This window comes from Bacillus rossius, chromosome 14, assembly GCF_032445375.1.
Source record: "Bacillus rossius redtenbacheri isolate Brsri chromosome 14, Brsri_v3, whole genome shotgun sequence".
Lineage (NCBI taxonomy): Eukaryota > Metazoa > Arthropoda > Insecta > Phasmatodea > Bacillidae > Bacillus > Bacillus rossius.
In genome coordinates this window covers 7,000,564-7,022,883 of record NC_086341.1, presented here as the reverse complement: position 1 = coordinate 7,022,883, position 22,320 = coordinate 7,000,564, and the positions used below count along the sequence as shown (strand labels likewise).

Sequence of the window (22,320 nt, the reverse complement as noted above, 5' to 3'; positions counted from 1 at the left end):
TCGCGAAATACAGGTGTCCCTAGTAAAAACGGAAAGTGGAAAATAAACAACATGGCATAAAGATTATGCCTAAAGGGATTTTACAGTATATTATTCCGATAGATCTCTGGTGTTTGCCGGTTCAAAAATTTCCTCACTAGATATTTACAACAATTTATTTTCGAACACTTGAGTGACTTTCTACAAATATTAGACAAGCCTTTGGCTGAAACCAGTTTTGAAGAAACGAACAATTACTGTAAAATAAGGTTTAAAAAAAAATTCAAACCACCGTAGTATCAAATTCATCGGAATTTATTTTTACCATTTTAATATTACCTTAAACCTTTGTCCGAAGGTATTTCTATAGGACCACGTATTAGTTAGTGCAAGGGATGAAAAATAGTTTTTGAAGGTCAAAAATAATTGTCTAACTACCTCAATATTCATAATATGAATTTCGTTAAAGACACTCGATGTTGGATACATTGAGTTAAAAACATTCAAAATATTTGTACTGCATGGAAAACGAGAAAATGTTTTATCAATCTGTTTTGAATACTGGCGAACAGATAGGATGTTATGTACGTTAAGTTTTTTAAATGTTCCAGGAGTTATAAGGTACTTCGAAATCTACCTATGCCTGAAGGCTGTGCCGAAATTGATTTTTTTTAATGCTAACGATCAAACTCAGTTGAAATCGCTTCATTACGTGATGCAATAAACTCTTTGGAAGCTGTTTTTTTTCTAATACGAAATCATGAAAACCCTATTTATTTTGAAAGGTATTGACTAGCACATAAAATTACATGCTGGTTACAATTTAACTGAGCCTTTTTGCCATTAATTTCAATTACTGAACCTCAAAGTTGATAAAAAGGGGGTTGCCTGTAAAGTCGGTTTACGGACGATAATTTTACGTGATAACGTCATAAGAAAACATTGATGAAAAATTGCATACTTTTTAATTTTCAAATATTATTTACAGTTTTTGCACATTTAATTGAAATAATTTGTTGAAATATAACCACGAACAATTATTTTAAAAGCCCGCCTTAACCTATTTGATATTATAGAAGATTTCTCGCACGGTGGTTGGCCGGTTCTTGCACGCTCGGCTCAGGTGGAACGGGACAATGAGTCACGCTTTTTCGTGCGTGCAGCCGGCGTTCATCGATTTATAAGACGTTATTACGTCAAAAAATTTTTTTCGAAAGACTGCAAATGTTACTGTGTCCCTGACTGTTACGTCATCTGAACATGTGGCGTTCAGCACTTGATTCACGCGACTTATATCAGTCTTAAATGCGGGCCTCTGAACTGGGAAAATGGCCCTAGACTATGGGAACGCGTTAGTCATTAATTTTGCTGCTATACAATGCATCCTAGCCTGCAAGACTGTTCGGGGTCAATAAAAAAAATAATTATAACTACATCTAATTCAGTCCAAGACATTTCGAAGGATTTGAAGGAAAAGAATCATCCGAGCCAGACCGATTGGGACTAAACAAATTTTGTAGGATTCATTTCGGGAGGGTCACAGAATTGTTCGATACGTTAATGGCTTCTACACAAAGCGGGTTTAGTCGACACAATTCGAAATGAAAAACCAAGATTTAATTGGATTCAAAACGAAATATTCATCAGATTCCTAGAATTTTACAGAAAACAAGATTGAAGAATACCTACCATTCATTTTCTCCATTTTAATTGAATTCAGCCCGTTCTTCTATTTTCTAAGAAAACGAGTTTTTTTTTCCTTCTTCACCCCTTTTATCTTCGAGTAAAATATAATTCACTCAGACGTAAAATAAAAATTTTTCTTTCTACTTTTTTTTTTTTTTTTTGCTTGAGGACAAAAGACAATTCTTGGTACCAAATTTCGTCGCCTTTGTCGCAATTGGATGTCCAGGGGCGCGAGAAAACAAGCTTGCAAACAAAGACGGCCGAAAATTCCCCTTCTTCGTCCCAAAACACTCGACAAAAGAGCCTTCCTTTATTCCCGACTCGACGGAGTTCCTGCCTCTGCGATTCAATTTTCAAACACACTCGTACAGCAGCAGCAGCAGCTTGAAAACGCGGAGGAAATTGTCGCTTCTTTGTTCCCCAACTCAGCGCCAGACTTCGGCAGCGCCTTAAAATTCATAACCCGAAATAAATCCCGGCCCTTATTACTACTGTGCTTGCTGAGCTCAGTACTGCAGACACTCCGAGCAAGACAGGCACATCTGAAGCGGCATTTAACACGGTCTTTCACGCGTTACGTATCGCGTATACCATTTGGGATATCGGATAAGCTACGAAAATGAATGCGAAGCGCAAAAAAAGTATTCTGAAGATTCTGTGAAGTATTTTAACAATTATAAGGCCCACAATTTTTTTTAATTTCACTCTATAATGATAAAAATAAATACATTGTACCTACACAATTACGTCGTTATGTGTAGACTCGACTGACAAAACAATTTTGCAGCCAACACTACTAAATCATTATAAACTTTACAAAATTATATTTTATATTTTATATTTTAATGTGAGCAATGTGAACAAGCCCTGTTGGTTAGAAATAAATTGTTATCTGTGTACATTTACGAGAATCATTCTTTTAATGTTTCTATAACATTATAAAAGAATACTTATTACACGCTTTATATTAGCTTCACCTGTATGTTTGTTTGTATGTTTGTAACCGACTCCTTTGGGTGCGATTTTGACCCACTTTAAACGGCCAGATTTCATTCAAACTTTGTAGATTTCTCGAGGACCGATGAAAATACACTAATTTGATAAGATTATTCCATTATTCAATTTGCAAAATAAGATTTTTGTCAATTTATATAATTTCACAAGAAATAGTTCGCACATGAGCAAAATGGTTTTCTTTACAATGTGCGAACTCTTTTCTTTCAGTTTGTCTTTGGCGCGATATAAACAAAGCCTACTAAATATTGTGACATTTAATTAAATGAAAAGTGAGAATGGGTTATGATTATTGTAAACAATATACTTTCTGGAAGAGAATATTATATATATATATATATATATATTTGTAAAAATATGAAGGAAAAAAACTTAAATAAGGGCTTTAAATGTTGTTTCTTTTGCTAAATAGAGAAACACAAATACGTCTTTGTTTCATTTTACCAACTAACCAAGAGTGAAACATTATTATAAAGCAACATTTTCTGCAAATATTTCACGAAACATGGAAAAATTGAGGTTTTATTTTGCTGTGAAACCAACAGCAGATGGGAAATCAAACACCATATGCATAACCTCATTAGCTACACCTGATGGGCAGATTTTTCAAATTCCACTCGAACACCAACCTGCAAATCTACACCAAGCAGTTACAAATACTCCAAACTATGCCAAGGTCAGTAAATCATTAAATAAAAGACATAAAACACGGAAAATACGGCTAAGTTTGACAGATGATATATCAAAAACATATTTGGATAGAGAGCAAAACTTACAGTCTAAGGATTTTTACCTGGAAGAAATTGAGGAAAAAAAAAGTGCTGAATCTATAGCTAGTGGATCAAATAAAAAATTGGAAAAACTGTTAGAAAAATTTATTGAAGAAAAAAAACTATATCTGAAACTCAAAATTTAGGGAAAATTGCAAAAGATTTCATGATTGAGAAATTCACGGGCAGAAACTCAAATGCTTACCAGTGGATTAAAGATTTCAACACATAATGTGAACGTTTCCTAATCAAAGAAGACAAAAAGAAAATAGAAATTTTAAAACATTTATTAGAATACTCCAGTGTAGTTTGATACAACTGCATGCAAATGAAACTTACAGTGGAATCGGACTGGAACAAATGGGAGAAACGTTTTTGTGAGACATTTACAAACAAAGGATGGCCACCCATCAGATATGCTGAATTAGAATAAACATCAATGACTTCCCGAATATATTGATTTTTATAGCAGGATATTGAAATTATTGAGTACTATCTATAGTTCTTCAACACGCTATATTGGATATATATTTTAGAAGCAGCCAATATCTACTCAAATTCACTTTAATAGCAAAGTCATGCAATAAACAAAAAATTGAGCCACATCTAGAGACACTTCTGAGATAAAAAATATTGATCGATTTTATTTTAACTGCAGCCAATATCTATTCAAAACCTACTTTAAAAGTAAAGTGATGTAATAACTATCAAGTTTTTTACATTGTTATAAAATTTCTTGCATACGTCGATAAAGAAGTATCACTTTAAATTATAAATAAACCAAACTAAAAAGTAGAAAATAAATAATAGTTTGAAAAACTAAAAAAACACGCTTTATATAGAAAACCAAACTAAAAAATAGAAAATAAATTTTAATAAATTTGAATTATGAATAGTGTAAAAATTTTAAATAAATATAAATTAATAATAGTGTATATAAGAAATGTATTTTATTTTTAAAAAAAAGCGTGGGGTGCATGGTGTCAATAGTTATAAATATTTCATTGACATATATGATTAGAAGGATTATCATTTCGATAATATCTTAAAAAGCACCCCACGATTTTTTTTAAATAAAATATTTTTTTTTTCTTATATACACTATTATTAATTTATATTTATTAAAAATTTTATACTATTCATAATTCAAATTTATTTTCTATTTTTTAGTTTGTTTTCTATATAAAGCGTGTTTTTTTAGTTTTTTAAACTATTATTTATTTAAAGAGTATGAAAAATGGATTAAGTTACTTGTTTTAGTAACCTAGATACGATTTACTGAAATTTGAGATTGATTAGACTTGAAAATTCTAAGTTTTCAATGAGAACTTATCCTGCGGACATGCTCTAGCAGTTAGCGTTCAAAACTAATACAGGAGAAAAATATATAGAAAAACTAGATATACGGTATTGGCGCATTTTATATTAATATATATATATTTTTTAATTTTATTTTAAAATGTAAAGTTATAAAATTAATTGGAAGGATTAAAAATTTAGATTATTATTTTATAAGTATTAGCAAAATACATTTAATTCTAAATCAGTGGTAGTTTATTCAACATCTGGCTGGCAGGATAAAATAGGTAAATTTGCAGTTTACATGTAAAATCGAATTCAAATTTTATATGTAATTGCTTGTATTGTACTCAAATAATTATTTTTAAAGTAATCATCAAAGCTTCTTTTACATAAAAAAAAAGTAAGGTTAACGTGTATCGTATTGTATTTATTAATACACATACCTACTAGTGGAATAGGCTTAGAATGTTTGAACTCTTGTAGGCCTACCATAGAAAAGAGAGGCCTACGTAGGTCTTACTAATTTATTAGGAACAGTTTTAACCGCCCAAACGGACATTGTTTTGTTTTGGTAAATGCCCCCACCCCCTCAATAGACACAAATCAACGACACTTTCAAAATACAAATATCTGATAAAATGTATTATAAATTCCTTATATAAGTCCACATTAAGACACGAAACTGATAATTTTTTTTTAAACCGACAAGTTGCTGAACAATACGCAACCTATCTTGCGAGACTCTGAAATGTCACAAAGATGAGCACAACTTGAGAGTAAAGTCCTGTAGCTGAAATGCAATACGCGGGCGCTTATATTATAGTGATTACGTAACGAGTGAATGTTTCCAGTTTAGCGTGACTTCATCGCCCAATGTGTTGTTGTTTAGCTTAATCCCGGTGTAAAAAAAAAAAGCTTCGAAAATTAATTTCAACATACTTATTAGGATACTGATTATAAAAAAACATATTAATTTGTTTTTCACATAAGATAATTAATTTCCTTGACATAGATACCATCTGTTATAAACAATGTTTGCAGCTCCTCGTAGAACATGACGAGGTGGCCGAGTGGTTAAGGCGTTGGACTGCTAATCCAATGTGCTCTGCACGCGTGGGTTCGAATCCCATCCTCGTCGAGATTTTTTTTTTATTCTTTGAAATAGTTTCCAATATCATCATTAAAAGATATAAACTTCAAATTTTTTAGCTAATGTCAACCTTTGAGGGAAAAAAAGAAATTCAAAAATCTTCTTGGAACAAGAAGTTTGGATTGTATGTATCTCTTATTTCTCAAAGGAAGATTATGCAAATGAAATTATATTTCCGTATGTGTGTATATGTGTCGATATCTATGCCTGTGTGTATGTATGATGTACGTAGTACCCTCATCTACAAATTTTGCTGTCACTTAATCAACTTAAATTTAAAAAAAATGGCACTACTTTACTTAGATACTAAATTAAAATTCTCGCGCTTTTATTTCCAAAATATGCATTGCATCAACAAATTAATTTGATAAAATAATTTATGATTATCAGAATAATATTCAATATCCGTCGAGGATTTAAATAAATAGCCCCTTTTTTCGTATAAAATATGCATCCTTGCTGAAGAATTATAATTAAATAAAATATTTAGCAAATTTTTTATATTTTCTAAAAAAAAAATCAAATTGAGTGAATATACGTTCACAAAACCAAATTCCATAATCTGCAGTATTGCCAAAAAAGTTATCGCAATAAAAAAGTTAAATTATATGTCCTGCATAGAAATAAAAGTAATATATTATCAAAGTTGTAAACAATTTATCCTATTTTGATAAATAATTTTAATTAAAACCTTCTAGTTGAATGGAATTTGAAAAATAAATTTGGTGTTAATCAGTTTAAATTTTTATTCTCGATAAAAATTATTTATTTGTTCGTACTTTTTTATTATTATTATTAATCAAGAACGGTAGTTTTCAAGACGCCAAACTTTCAGGGGCAGTCAAAACAAAATAGTGTCTGGGCTGATGGTAGGGTATTAGGAGGAGGGGGCGGATATGCCATGAAGCAGATAGTTTCAAAGATTTGTCAGCCCTTGCCCCCCCCCCCCCCCCCCTATTTAGGACAAAGCTGGTAATGATGAGGAGCAAGGGGCAAAGCCCCTGATTTTGCTTAGTATAGAGTAAACCTATGTTTTACATTCATGTTTCCATAAGCCCAATGTTAAATTTAAAGTGTACCATAATTGTTACTTTTTCCCATTCATCGTACGCGTATCATTATTTAGGTACATATTTTATGGTACGTGTACCACAAATTATTATTTTTTATTGTGCGCGCACTATATATTTCTAACTATCATGCGTTTTTCTATTTCTTGGGTTGCTTTCTGCTGGGATTTTGGGTGGGGGATTTTTGACCCTCCCATTGGACAGCACCCGAAGAAGACAGTATCACTGTTAGCTCCCAAAAAGTATTATGATATTTGAAATCAAGGTACATATATACGATTACTATATCTATTAATATGAAATTATAATACATATATAATACATATTTTTACAATTGTGCCATCTACCATCTCAGGCACAATATCAGATCTGTTCAAAGTTATTTCTCGATGATACACTTCCTAAATCGTTTCATCTTTTCTCTTTCACCTTACTTCAAATTCGTGGTAGCTGCGCGTCGTGGCATTTTATTTTTTTTTCACGATCGGTTATTTAGGTCTATCCCCCCCCCCCCCCCCAAAAAAAAATACTCCGCATGCGGTGTATCGCGGACTGTTTGCCAGTTTTTTTAAAAAAATAATGATTAACAAACAATAGCATTTCTCTTAAGTCACCATGTTATAACATGGTCAATAATATATTTAAAAAATAACGGCAAAAATCATAGAAAAAACTAAAAATATTTATCTCGTATCGGAATAACCTAAAACATTATTTAATATCCAAGGATCTGATTCTATCAGTTTGGTCGATTTTATTGATAGGATGAATCTATTTATTTATTTAAACAACGATTGTTGCCGGATGATGGTAGCCTAGACAAATATTAGCACTTTGCTTAAGTTAGCCATAAACCAAAACAAAAATAATTGCAACAAAAACACTATCTTAAATAGGTTTACGGCTAAGATCTCTCATAGATAAGAGTGACTTGAAACATTTATAATATAATATAACATTTGTGCTCTTTTTTTCTAGCAGAAACATAGGATTACTTAACTGATTTTAATATTTTGTGTTTAGGTATATTTTTGAAGTTTTCTCAATAAAAACATTTTTTTGGGTACATTGTTTGGAGACACATGCACTTAAATTTGGTACAAACTGTAGAAACATGAAAACATAAAAAAATGTACCAAATGAAATTAGTTATATTTTTTCTAACCATTTGTTAAATTTGTTAAAAATTATACTTCTAACGAATTGGATCCAGATTATATGTATGGAAATGGTTGAAATTGTTTTCTATAATTTTTTTTTTAATTTTGTTGGCAAACACTTGAACTTTTCTTGATACTCAAGTTACAGATTTTGCAAGAAACAAAAAAACTCAATACTAATTTTTAATGAGAACGGTAGTTACTAGCGAACCCGACAGAGGTTGTTCAGTTCAAACGTTTTAAATTCAAAAATTATAATTTTTTAAAAAATAAACTATAAATTAAATATATATATATATATAAAATCAATTTTTATATATACTTTAAACTATAATTATTTTAAGTAATTTATATTTTTATTTTATAAATTTTATAATTTATTTTAAAAACTTATTTTTTTATTTTCAAAAAAATCATAACATTCAAACGGTGCGGACGATTCACTTGAAACTTCTTCCAGCCAACAGAGAGAATTTGAAACATTTTTTTTTTCAAATGTTTCGGATTTGTTTGTTGCAGGTTGCCTCCGGTTCAAGCAGCTAGTGTCTATGAGGTCGCCTACCGCACAGCAAGAAGAGTTGGTGCGTGATTCAGTCAGCTAAAAGGGAGTCGGTGTATGTCGTGCGACCTGAGGTTCGCAGTCGTTTTGACGCCAATCCACCAAGCCGGTCATCCATGTTACGCCCGGTACAAGACGTTTGAAACTACAGACAAATAGCTACACTTGAAAACAGTATCCTGATGCTGTGAACCCACGAGAGCTTACGACGAATATGTTGACATAGAATAAAACTTACAAATTTTTTTTTGTTAGTGAACAGTCATAGGAATGGTCATAGCCCGATAATTCGGTTTACGGACGATAGTTTAACGTGACAACGTCAAAACAAAACATTGATGAAATGATTGCATACTTTATGAATAAAATTGAATCTTTTTTTTTTAATATTAAAAGAATAAATACTTTAAATTATAGAACTAGTAATCAGAATTTTAAAATGCAAGAATTATTAACCTTTATTGCCGAAATTGTTGTTGTAATGAGCAATGAAAACCACATTAACTTTTCACTTCACTTTATAAACAGTCGAGTGGAAGAGATATATGCGGCGCAAGCGTACAATGGGCGTAACGGGACACAGCGTAACGGAACAATGTGCGTAATGGGACACAGCGTAACGGAACAATGTGCGTAACGGGATACTTTTTCGTGCGTGCAGCCGTCGTTCATCGATTTATTAGACGTTGTACGTCAAAAAATTTTGAAATTTTATTAAAAATATATTTTTGTTTTGTTAACCATACATCATTTTGTAGGTTAAAAACTTAGGTATGAGTATACAGTAGAATTAAAATTAAAATAAAGCTGTGGGAATAGTTGTATTCATTTAAAAAAAAAAAAAACAGATTTTTTTTAAACGTGCATTTTAATGCAAACTCCATTTAATCAGGACCTTCTGCGATCCAGACAGGGCCAAGTCAAATCTAGTCTGAATTAACTGTAGGTATAAGTATAACTGTTAATATGTAAATGACATGTTCCATAGCTTTATGGCTTCTACCAAAAGAAGGCTCAATGGAATACAAATAAATAATAAATAAATAAAAAATATATAATGTTAGAAAATGGAACAATTTGAATTTTATTTTTTACAAACAAATTTTTTTGTGAGGAAATAATTATGTTGGTATTGTAAATTTTAGGCAAATACAATGTTAATGCTGCAAATTTGTTTTGCCACATATTGGATTGGCGTGAAAGCAACAACAGATTTGTCGCGCAATAATAATGAAGATGTCCTGTTATGGTTTCCAGCGATTTTTTTATACTCAGGAAAAAAAATTGTAATATTACAAAAGATTCTTTAGGAAACCAGCTAAGAAATAGTAATACTTGAATAAAGAGATTGTAACTTTGTACAACACTTGGCTATGGTTATTTTTGCATAAATTAAATACCTACTTTTTGAGATAATACTGAGTATTTCGTTTTATTCAAAGATATTATTTTTTTAAACCGTGGAAAAGATAATAAAATATAAAATAATGGGTCTTTATTTTGTTTTATTATGCTTACTAATGTGCGTACTTTGTACTAGAAAGCTATTCAGGGAAGGATTTACAAAGTTATATCCTTAACTATTGCCGGTACTGAGACAACCCAAAGCATAAATTCTAGGGGAAAATCCGAACTCAGTATCCCTTTGAACACTATATTGTAGTGATAATTTTTTTTTAACGTAACTGTACAAATTTGCAAATAGTATCTGAAATTTTACAGATATATTTCTGTTCCATTTACAAAAAAAAATTACAGTGTAGCGCACTGGACGCTGCTTCGCAAGGCTTAAGTCGTTCTTCCTTGCAGAAGCGACTCGCGCTTGTCGTCTCTCGCGCATTGTCGAGACAACCATTTTGTCCCCTAGCGCCGTGATTAAAGAGGTCTTCTCTGTACGTGTGTGTGTGTGTGTGTGTGTGCGCGCGCGCACGCGCGCTTGCGCGCCGGAAAACAAGAGAAAACACTTCCAGCTAAAACCCCTTTCCCCACTCCCCCTCCACAACCACTACCACTACCCCCACCAACCCAACAAGAGCGAAACAACTCCAAGACAAAGCCACCCCCACAACGGAACAACTCCTTTTTTTTCCCCTCCCCACTCCCGGGCCCGAAGGTTCTCTAGAAACGCACGCGCATAAAGCGATCCATTCATTCTACGTCGCGTCGCCCAAGAAATTCCGCATTCGAAATCAGTCAAGTGCAGGGCACAAATTACTCGTTATGAATTTCTCCAAAAACACCCCCCCCCCCCCCTCACCTGTTCCAGTCCTCTTACCCTTCTCCTTTCCAACCCGTTCATTTCCGCATTGTCTTGCTCACGTCTTTCTACGTCCTCCTTACCTCCTCCACCCCATCATCCTTCTTTTCAACCCCCGCAATTCCTGTTGTGCCTCTCGCTGTATTAATTACTCGGCAGAAAAGCTAAAAGGGGTGCAGAATTTCCTCTCAGACGACAGGGAGTTTCGGAGAACTGTGTGTGTGTACAGGGGTGTCTCGCTCTCTCGAAGGCACACAGGAACAAACTAAACAGCGAACCTGCCTTCCTATCCCCCACCCCCTTCCACCTTCCAAAAGGAATGCAATAAGAGACTTGCTCAGTAACCGAGTCGCCCATTGTGGGGAACAAATTTCAGGCACTTGGCCTCGTTAGAGACATCATGGTGGCATGGGTAAAGGAGGGGGGGGGGGGGGTTGAGATAAGTTGTAATTCACGTGAACTCCAGCAGCCTGTGCACGAACGTGTGAACTCCAGAAGAAATTCGTAGTTAACATGTTGACCAATATGTGCACTCCAGCAGACCCCAGTACTCTTGGAGCTTCGATAAACGTGTGAACTCCAGCAGATCCCAGTAATCCTGGAGTTTCGATAAACGTGTGAACTCCAGTAGATGTCAATAGATCTTGGGCTTCGATAAACGTGTGAACTCCAGCAGATATTAGAAATCTCGGAGCTTCGATAAACGTGCGAACTCCAGTAGACCTCAGTAGTTCTTGGGATTCGATAAATGTGTGCACTCCAAAAGACCCCAGTAATCTTGGAGCTCCGATAAACGTGTGAACTCCAGTAGACCTCAGTAGTTTTTGGGCTTCGATAAATGTGTGAACTCCAGCAGATCTTAGAAATCTCGGAGCTTCGATAAACGTGCGAACTCCAGTAGACCTCAGTAGTTCTTGGGCTTCGATAAATGTGTGCACTCCAAAAGACCCCAGTAATCTTGGAGCTCCGATAAACGTGAGAACTCCAGTAGACCTCAGTAGTTCTTGGGCTTCGATAAATGTGTGAACTCCAGCAGATCCTAGTAATCTTGGAGCTCCGATAAACATGTGAACTCCAGCAGATCCCAGTAATCTTGGGGCTTTGATCAATGTGTGAACTCCAGAAGACATCAGTAGTCTTGGAGCTCCGATAAACGTGTGAACTCCAGCCGATCCCAGTAATCTTGGGGCTTTGATCAATGTGTGAACTCCAGAAGACATCAGTAGTCTTGGAGCTCCGATAAACGTGTGAACTCCAGAAGATCCCAGTAATCTTGGGGCTTTGATCAATGTGTGAACTCCAGAAGACATCAGTAGTCTTGGAGCTCCGATAAACGTGTGAACTCCAGCCGATCCCAGTAATCTTGGGGCTTTGATCAATGTGTGAACTCCAGAAGACATCAGTAGTCTTGGAGCTCCGATAAACATGTGAACTCCAGAAGACCCCAGTAATCTTGGAGCTCCGATAAACGTCTGCTTAGGATCATAGTACGCTATGATACCACATGTTTGTTACTTAGTTTACTTAACACTGATTTATGGGCTACTCCTGTAAATTTATCTTGAATAACTGTCTTTTGCTTTTTTTCGTTTTGTTTTCAAAAATAGCGATAAAAAGTCATGCAAAGGTTCATAATTACGATCACTTTCGCGACATTTTACAGCACGCAAATAAATGTTAAGATCAATCAACAAATACGAAAGAGCAATGATATGATGACCAAGTTGAAAATATTCTGCCCCCACGCTGTAATTACTTGTTGCACGCCCTTACCTGGTGCCCTCCGTTACTGAGATATGTATTGGCACCTTTGCCCTCATGAAATCCTCCATTCAACCATTTCACTCCATTCAGCTCTTGTAGGAGTGCTTCCACACACCTCCTGTACGCTCCAGAATCAACACCAGTCAGCCAAACCTGTAGACCTTTTGAGTGGCCGAACTTCAATAAAATACAAAAATAGTGCACATTTTGTGCATAATTAGGTATCAAAGTTGAATTTTAAACATTTGTGTTCAGTATGGATAAGGAGAACTAAACGGAATATAGAAGAGAAAATTTTTGGGTTCAATGGCAAAACGGAATGGCTACTGGCATGGTTTAATATCTTTCAGAATTTTTTTGTTCAATTTTAATTAGTTTTTTACAATCATAAATAACGTGAGGATTTTAAAAGGCTAGGTAATGTTTATTTATTTTTTCTAAAAGAAATAAAACCATTATCACATATGTAGGTAGTAGCCAGTAAAATTAAATTTAAACCTTAAAAGTTCTAGGTTTTGTGTTACATTCCATTCTCCTTACCCATACTGCCCAAAAAACTTTAAAAATGCATTTTTTTACCAACTAAAAATGAAAAACCTGTACGACATACATACATTTTTCATTCTGTAAAAGTGCAGAAATTCAAAAAGTCGGCAAGTTTAACCGCGAGGAACGTAAGCATCAAATAATTACCTATAACAGTCCATCACACCTTTAAGAGAAAAAAAGGGGGGGGGGATATACACCCACTGCCACCACGATACCAACTTTTGTTGTTCCATTTACAAAAATATATATATATTTTTTTTCAGTAAATAAATGGAAAAACTTAATAATAAAAACATAGTTTTGGCTTTATTATTATCATCTACGTTTATCATGCACGTTTCAAAGTCACGATTGCCTCAACAGTAAAGTTTTTTTTTTCCCCAGGAGAGCGGCCGAGACGCCCGTCCACCCCTCCCTTCTCTCCACCTTCTTCGCCCACGAACATGTTTTGTAAATTCTCAATAATAAGTAATAAAAACATCTTACAACACACCCGACATTTTGTATTATGTCACCACTTGCATCAATTATCGTTAAAGGTGCCATATTGAAAATCTTTATTTCTTATCCGATTTTAATGAAAACAGTTTAAAATTCAACCAAAAATTACCTTATTAATTTACTGATCGATTAGGCTGATTCCTATCCTTGGTATGAAACCGGTAAGAGCAAAAAATAAAAAGACTGATCCTTCCTCCATGTTAGCCACCTACAAACTGACCTACCACCACCAATAACAAGGTATATATCGTCATGCAAACTTATGGATATTTGTAAATTATACATTTACATGAAAAAAAAACCTTGCATCATTACAAAATAGTGTTCACAGCAATACTGAGTTCGGCTTCTTCACCGGGTATTTATGCTTTGTGATGTTCCAGTATCTCAAATAGTTAAAGTTATTTATAAACCGTTCCTTGAATAGTTATTCAGTAGGTATTAACTGCGCATATTAATAAGTATGATAAAACCAAACTAAAGTCATATTGTTGAATATTCTATTCTTTTCCATAGTTTAAAAAGTTTATGCTTGTATGAAACATCAATATTTTAAAATATGTCCCAATTTTCGAAATTAAATACTTAGTATTAGCTTGAATAACGTGTTTTTTTTAAATAGGAAAGATTAACCCTTGCCATGTGTTCTACAAATTTACAATATGTTAACTGTAGTATTAAAAACTATTACCTACTTCGCAACTTGTTTTTAAAAGAATATTCATTTAAAGTACAGAAAATTAATTTTAATCTCGAATGACCACCAACGTCTATGTGCATACTAACACTGGTTAAGTTACATGGATAAACATGGATTTTATAAACAGTTATGACAAGAAAATTATGTAACCTACCTGGTCTTGGCATTCCCCACCATGTAAGATATATTTTCTACTTCTATAATTTTATGAATAAATATTCCGGATCTAAAAACTACAGAAGTAACGTTTAGTGCATAAGGTATAGGTACCCATCACTGGGAACACACAAAATAAAATTGTCGTCCTGATGATACTGACCACAAGTCGGAGCGAAACGTTGGTTCTTGCCAACACTACGGAATGTTTATTCGTAGCATTCAGTGCGAACGTCTCTCTACTTTTGCAATTATTTTATTAGTAGATACAGCTGCTAATCTTGTAAAATTATCTCATAGTAATAAAAAAGCCGAATATTTTTTTTCCAAAATAATTTCTTGAAATCAAAGACATGACTAGGCTCAGTTATAGGCATAGTTATCGTTCGGAGCAGAGCTGTGCCAATCAAGGAAAATCCAGGAAAAATACAAATAAAAGTTTAGCATAAATTACTACCCTTATCTGATTTTATTTTACCAGCTCTGACTAGTGGTGACATGCTCATTTTATGGTACCTAAGCGTTCAACTGCCTGCTGAGCTCATTAATTCATGAGCGTATAGTCAACAGTAATGTTCGGTGCTCAAGAGTGTCTTGAGGATCACATTGCCCTGAGAGTGTAATGACATACAGCTTCTCGATAGTCTTTACTCTTGAGAAACATACATAGCTACCAGTAGGTAACTGCAGGAACACCACATAACTTAGAAAGTCACAACTTAGAACTGTCATAACTTAGAAAACTTGGAAAAATCCACGTAACTTAGAGACACACAACTTAGAAAGATCATAACTTAGAAACACAACTTAGAAACACGCAACGCAGAACCACACAACATACAAACGTCATAACGTAGAAAGTCATAACTTAGAACTGTTATAACTGTTATAAGTGGTGTGTTTCTAAGTTATGACAGCACCCCGGTAACTGCTCTCTGATGATGGCAACTGCAATGTCGACCAAAAGGTCGGTGAATTATTCGCCAAGGACGTTGCTACAACCCAGAAGCCAAAGCTACTTCAGACAAAGGGCCGTGAAAGCCTGCGAACATGTCGACCGTGATTTCTAACAGTGTGCAAGAATCCGCGTATCAGAAGAGCGCGCCACCTCTGAATCTGTTGCGAGATTCTTTGTCCGTAATCCAGGGCTCCGCCGCGGGCTACACAGCACAGCGCCCCTTTCACCCGCGAGCGCCACAATAGGCGCGTATATAGTATTTAGTCATTAGCATTTGTTCTCCCGGCCAGGCGCGCGCCATTGTGCGCCTAGGGACTTTGTGAGCGGTAAAAACTAATCAGTTTGAAAGTTTACAGTGCGTAGCAACGACAGCTTTTCCTGTTGCGATAATAGTCTCGCGGGGGGGCTTTTGTCATTCTTAAAAAACCTTTCCACCCCCCCCCCCCCCCAACCTTTTTCTACCCCCCCCCCCCCCAAAACACAACGCGTTGAGGGCGAGAAGTTTGTGGAGGAGGGGGGGGGGCAGGAATGTTTTTACCCCTCACAATAGTACGTAACCTCCCCCCCCCTGACAACACGGGGTGAAGAGAGAGAGAGAGAGAGAGAGAGAGAGATACATATATACAGGGAGTCGGAGAAAGAGCGATGCGACAATGGAGCTGTCGCTGCGAGCAGAACCCGGCGCATTGTTGTGGCAACATTGCAGCCCTTTCTCTCCCCGGGGGCCATTGTCAACCCCTCCAACTAGCGCGCTGGATGGTTGGGGGTAGGGGGGTAGGAGTTCGAGCTTTTGTCTCAGGTCGCGGCCGGGCACAATCATTTCACAGCTGCGGGGGCCGCGCGCGGAGGTTTCTCTGCCGGCATGAAACTTTTGCATCATTCACACCACGGGAACACACTCTACCTTCCCCCCCCCCCCCGCGGCAGACCGCGGGGGTGTTCGGGCCGGCGGCACCAAGTGCGTCCCTGCCGACATCCACAAACACATGGCTAATAAGTAGAGACCCGGAAATTTCGCGGATTCCTCTGGCCTCAGGATAGAATTCAAAGTTATAGGTGTGCTCGACCCATGTTTGCTTTCCCATTGGTTGATTTCTTAGCGAGAACAGTTTTATCCTTGTTATTTGGCACTACCTGATTCGCTTACTTCTCTCCTAGCTGGGCATCATTGGCTCACGGTCGTAGAGGGGGCGTGTCCAAATAACTGCGGTCCAATAATGAACACAGTGCGACAGTGTGGAGGTTTGCATTCTAGCTTGCGACTATATGAATGCGCGAAAATTCCGTGGCTCTACTAATAAGCCTTCTCGGGGTGAGCCAGGAGTTCCGGTGGCGGCCTCCGAAGGGAGAGAGCTCTTTGGGGACCGTCTGGGGCTGGACTGTCGCCCCGAGGAGTGTACTCATACATAGACACCTGAAAAATTCGCGGATTCATTTCGTGATAGGCTAGAATCAAAATACGTTTGCCCTTTTTACAGCATCAGTGATTGGGCCACAGTTTATCTGAATGACACTCGGCCAATGAAAAACTTTCAACAAAAGAAGTATCGAATCACGAGCGTCCCAGTTAACAGGTGTCGCGAGTCAGTAGCCAATGAGCAAAAGTAATTTTCCCGCGTGCATAGAGGATCATGGAGTCTATCCTACAGGTCATTGAAATCGCGAATTTTTCCGGTCTCTACTCATACAACATCTCACCCAGGTCTACCATTCGTTTGCGAACTAAGTTCAACAAAAAAATTCACAGTCACCATCAACCTGCACCATCCAACAACTCATCCAACTGTTCATTCACCCAATACGAATAGAAACTACAGCCAGATAACAACCCACACACCCGAAATAGGGAGCGCAGGGCATGCAGCCTGCTAAAAACCTTCTCCTCTGGGATTCTAACCCACGAACCCAATCACACTAACACACATTCTCCCACTGTGCTCCTGTAATCGCCCTCAGCACAGTCACGGGTTCGAGTCCTGACTGCAACCCCTCCCAAAACCACCCAACTCACAACACCTCAGGGTCACCAAACATCCGTTATCTACATCACCGTTAAAACCTAATATCTATTTCCACAACTAGAGGTAGCGGGCGGTCTGGAACTATACCCGGGGGTCTGTGGTTCGATGCCCGGATCTTGCACTCGGACCTCGAGGCCCGCATGTGGCTGTGATGACAGTACAGTTGCAGCTCACCCCTGCGGCGGTGTTGCCTGATTGGAGCAACAAGTCTGAGCCCAACATCCACGGCTGCCGACCTCGGCTTCGAGCGGGTCCCGAAGCTCCGATCCCGAAGAAAGACGAGGTGTGCTCGGCTCTTTTTTTTTCCCTACCTTTTTTGACTTCATAACTAGAGACCGGGGAAAAAAATTCGCGAATTCATTTCGCGACAGGCTGAAATAAGATAAATAGTTTATACCTCAGTGCTGCTTCTGCTACTGGCTCACAACTCACCTGGATGACTCTGGGCCAGTGGCGTAGACAGGATTTGTGTATGGGGGGTGTTAAGAAGCATGCCACCCCCCTCCCCCCGTATTAAAGTGGGGGGTCCGGGGGTCCTCCCCCGGAAAAATTTGGATTTTAAGGTGTAAAATAGTGCTATTTTAGCAGTTTTCGGTTCTTAAATTTAAAAATTGTAATGGTAAAAATTTTATTAATTTTAATATGAAATTTGTTGAGTGATGAATAGGAAATTAATTAAATAATTGGTGCTATGGGGGGGGGGGGGGGGTTTGAACCCCTACGCCCCTGCCCTGGGCCAATGAGAAACACCCGACCAAAGCTTTATACGAATCGCAGGCTGCTACGTTGGGACGTCTCACAAGACAGCAAGCAGCCAATGAGTGGGTGGCATTTGACCGAGCGTACGTAGTGATAACGTCTTATAAATCGATGAACGCCGGCTGCACGCACGAAATATTGTCGCGTTCCGCCTTGAGCCGAGCGTGCAAGAACCGGCCAACGACCGTGCGAGGAAAATCTTCTATAATATCATACAGGTTAAGGCGGGCTTATTAACTTAATTGTTCGTGATTATATTTAAAACAAATTATTTAAATTAAATTTACCAAAAATTGTAAAAAATATTTGAAAATTAAAAAAGTATGCAATTTTTTATCAATGTTTTCTTATGACATTATCACGTAAAATTATCGTCCGTAAACCGACTTTACAGACAAACCCCCCCCCCCCCCTTTTTTTTTGCAGTGCAGCTAGACACCTGAAAAACTCGCGGATATACATTTCGCCAAATAACTGGAATCCAAATACGTCTGCCCTTTTTTTATTTTTTTATTTTGCCGTTTCGGTGATTGGCCTACAGTTTATCTCAAAATTACTCTGGGCCGATGAAAAAAACAATTTTTCAACAAAAGAAGTATCGAATCACGAGCATCCCAGTTAACAGGTGTCACGAGTCAGTAGCCAATGACAAGATGTAATTTTCCCCGTATGATGGAGTATATACTATAGGTAATTGAAAACGCGAATTTTTCCGGTTTATAAGCATAGCCTACACAAGCCAACACCTTCCGCTCCACTTACACAATAAAAATTAAGAAATAGAAATACTTACTTTAAAAAAAAACAATAAAATAAATTAAAAAATAAATAAATTTGGTAGAAGCACACTTTTTGTAAGTTTTCTTTCCTCCACCGCCATTTCTAATTTTTTTAGTTAGTTATATATTATAATGTGGACATTAAAAAAATGAATAAAAAGTGACATTTTAGGCGTTTTCCAGCTGTGGAGACTCATCGCTTGACTTATGCTGACAAAATCGACCCTATTGGTTCATAAAACTATGTTTGTTGAGACTTTTTTTTTAATATAATAATAAATAGCAAGTAGCATGTATCTTACCACCAAATTATGTCAAAGAAACACAAATGCAATGTCGTTTCAGTGTAACATCCGCAGGAATGGTCCTAGATAGAAAAATTCTATCGAGAAAATCTAAAAGCAAACCATTTTGGGTCATGCATAAATCTTGGATCAGCAGTTTAAACGTGTAAAATTTAAACATTATGTAGCTGAACTACCTATTGCTGGCTGTAAAGTATATTAGCGGTAGTACATTCACCGCAAAAAATGTTACTTGCTTAAGGGTAATTCACTGCGAAATCTATGGAATTCACTGATGGGCTATAGATAATGCTACAATTATTTCGCTCCATAAGGCTACACGTGACTGTCATATACCTACTCAATCTATAATTTAGTGTGTTCAATGGCCGCACAAAGACGCAAAATGCACATATTTATCATTGCTTATAAGTAGAGACCAGCAAAATTCGCGGATTCATTTCGTGATATGCTACAATTCAAATAATTATACCTTAGCGCTGCTTCTGCAATTGGTTCACTGTTAATCTGGAGTAATGAGGGCCAATTAGAGACCCTCACTCATAGAAGTGTCGAATCACAGACACTCGGTCGAGACGACTCACAAGTCAGCAGCCAATGAACAGGTGGCATGTGCCCGAGTGTGTAGAGTGTAGTAGAGTCTATCCTGGAGGTCATTGAACCCGCGAATTTTGCAGGTCTCTACTTATAAGGTGCTGCAGCAGGTATCACCTCATTATATATCAGCCAGTATTAATTACCTACATAGTTACCATAGCCATGACACGCGATCCACACGCAACCCAAAGCTATCTATCCCAGTGCACTCATCCAAATGTCTGTCGGGATCTTTTGCAACCGTGAGTAGCAGGCTTTGGAATAAATTAGACCAAGCGACAAGGCAAACAAAAAATCTAGCTTCCTTTTAAATACAGGCTGAAAAAACATCTTTGTAACAACTGCTTACCATGACCACTTCGCCGCTGCTTGATTCTGTGTGTGAATGTGCGAGTGACTGATTTTAATGTAGTAGCACCTATTTTTTTTTCTTTCCTGTTTTGATACTATTTGCTGTATGTTTAATTACTTTCCTTTTTATGTATGTCTATGCTTAGTTTTTAATTACTTAAAATTAGTTATGGTTGAATATTTTGTAATAGTTAATATTTGAACATTAAGCTAAAATTTTAATTTGTTCTTTTAATATTCAGTCAACATCTGCTTATATCATGCTTAATTTTTAATATTCAACTCTTTGATGTAATTGCAGAAAAGTGGTTAAGTGTAAGAAAAGGCGTACCGCCTTAACTTCGCCACCAATAAAGACGATAAATAAATAAATAAATAAATAAATAAATAAATAAATAGGGATAGGGACGAATAGCTTTGGAGAGAATCTGTGTCTTTTAACACCGTAGCATTCATAGTCTTTGTTTCGTGAATGGTTGACTCTCTCTCTCTCACAGGTTTATGGTCAAAATGTCGACGCATGAAAGACAGCCATCCAGTGCGGAAGCAAAAATGACCTGAATGGTCACGCAAAATGGAGCAATGGCTTATCTTGTAGAAGGCCACCAATTACAAAGAAGAAACTGCTGGCGCAGGGATACTTTGTTGTTGTATAATGACCCTAAATTATTTTCGCGAAATATACTTGCTCTGCTTGAATCTGTACATTTCAGCTATTGGAGTTCTCTGGTTTAACACCTACCTATAGGTTCGAGAATTTCTCTCGCTCGTTACTTAGGTTACAACTAGGGCAAATGTTTGTTTGCGAAGAGCTTCTGAGACAAACTGGGTATTAAAATATTATCATCGCCTGTGTTTTGTGATTGGTTGAGTTTCTTCCAGGTGAACGCCCACTGTCGGCACAAAAAAAAATCACAACAATTCTGTGAGGAATAAAACGCGTTCAAAATGGCCTGGCCAAATAAGATAACGGCTTGTCTTGAAAACAGTCGCCAATCACAAAAAAAGAGTAAATTACTGACGCAGAAATACCGTATTGTATTCCTAGTAAGCAAATAGATTGTTTCGCGAAAATGCACTGTCTCTACCTTTAACACGCATTTTATTTACATATACTACACTTAATTGAGTCATAGCTAGAGACCGGAAAAATTCGCGATTTCATTGACCTGTAGGATAGACTCCATGATTCTCTACGCACGCGGGAAAATTACTTTTGCTCATTGGCTACTGACTCGCGACACCTGTTAACTGGGACGCTCGTGATTCGATACTTCTTTTGTTGAAAGTTTTTCACTGGCCGAGTGTCATTCAGATAAACTGTGGCCCAATCACTGATGCGGTAAAAAGGCAAACGTATTTTGATTCTAGCCTATCACGAAATGAATCCGCGAATTTTTCCGGTCTCTAGTCATAACTAGAGACAGGAAAATTTCGCGATTTCAATGACCTATACGATAGAATCCATGATCCTCTATGCACTCGGGCAAATTACATCTGCTCAATGGGTACTGAATCGTGACATCTGTTAACTGTAATGCTCGTGATTCAATACGTCTTTTGATGAAGGTTTTTCATTGGCCCAGAGACCTTCAGATAAAATGTGGCACAATCACTAAAGCAGAAAAAAGGCAAACGTGTTTGGAGTCTAGGATATCCGGAATGAATCCGCGAATTTTTCAGGTCTCTACTTATAATAAGGAATCAGTTGTGTTTAGTAATCCTGTGAATGAAATGACACTTACAACTAAGGTTTACTTACATTAAGTAAATTTTATGTAACAAACCAAACTAGAGAATCTCTTAACATATTCTAAACCAGTTATGCCCGTATTCTGAAGAGTCCATTGCATTAAGGCTTTTAAATAGTTTAGGCACATACCAAGAAATTCACAGTTAGAACACTGCAAATTTTATTTTCGTTAATCACCTC

General features: G+C 36.6%; 1 protein-coding gene and 1 non-coding gene across 2 annotated transcripts in view; one reads left to right on the top strand and one right to left on the bottom strand.

Annotated features, from left to right (window-relative positions):
* The window catches only part of LOC134539001 (transcription factor SOX-14-like), a 119,968-nt gene that overhangs the window by 67,849 nt on the left and 29,799 nt on the right, over nucleotides 1–22,320 (bottom strand). The gene's annotated exons all lie outside the window — the stretch shown is intronic.
* Trnas-gcu (transfer RNA serine (anticodon GCU)) lies at nucleotides 5,808–5,889 on the top strand. Its single transcript has one exon. It is a non-coding gene; the product is annotated as a tRNA-Ser (tRNA).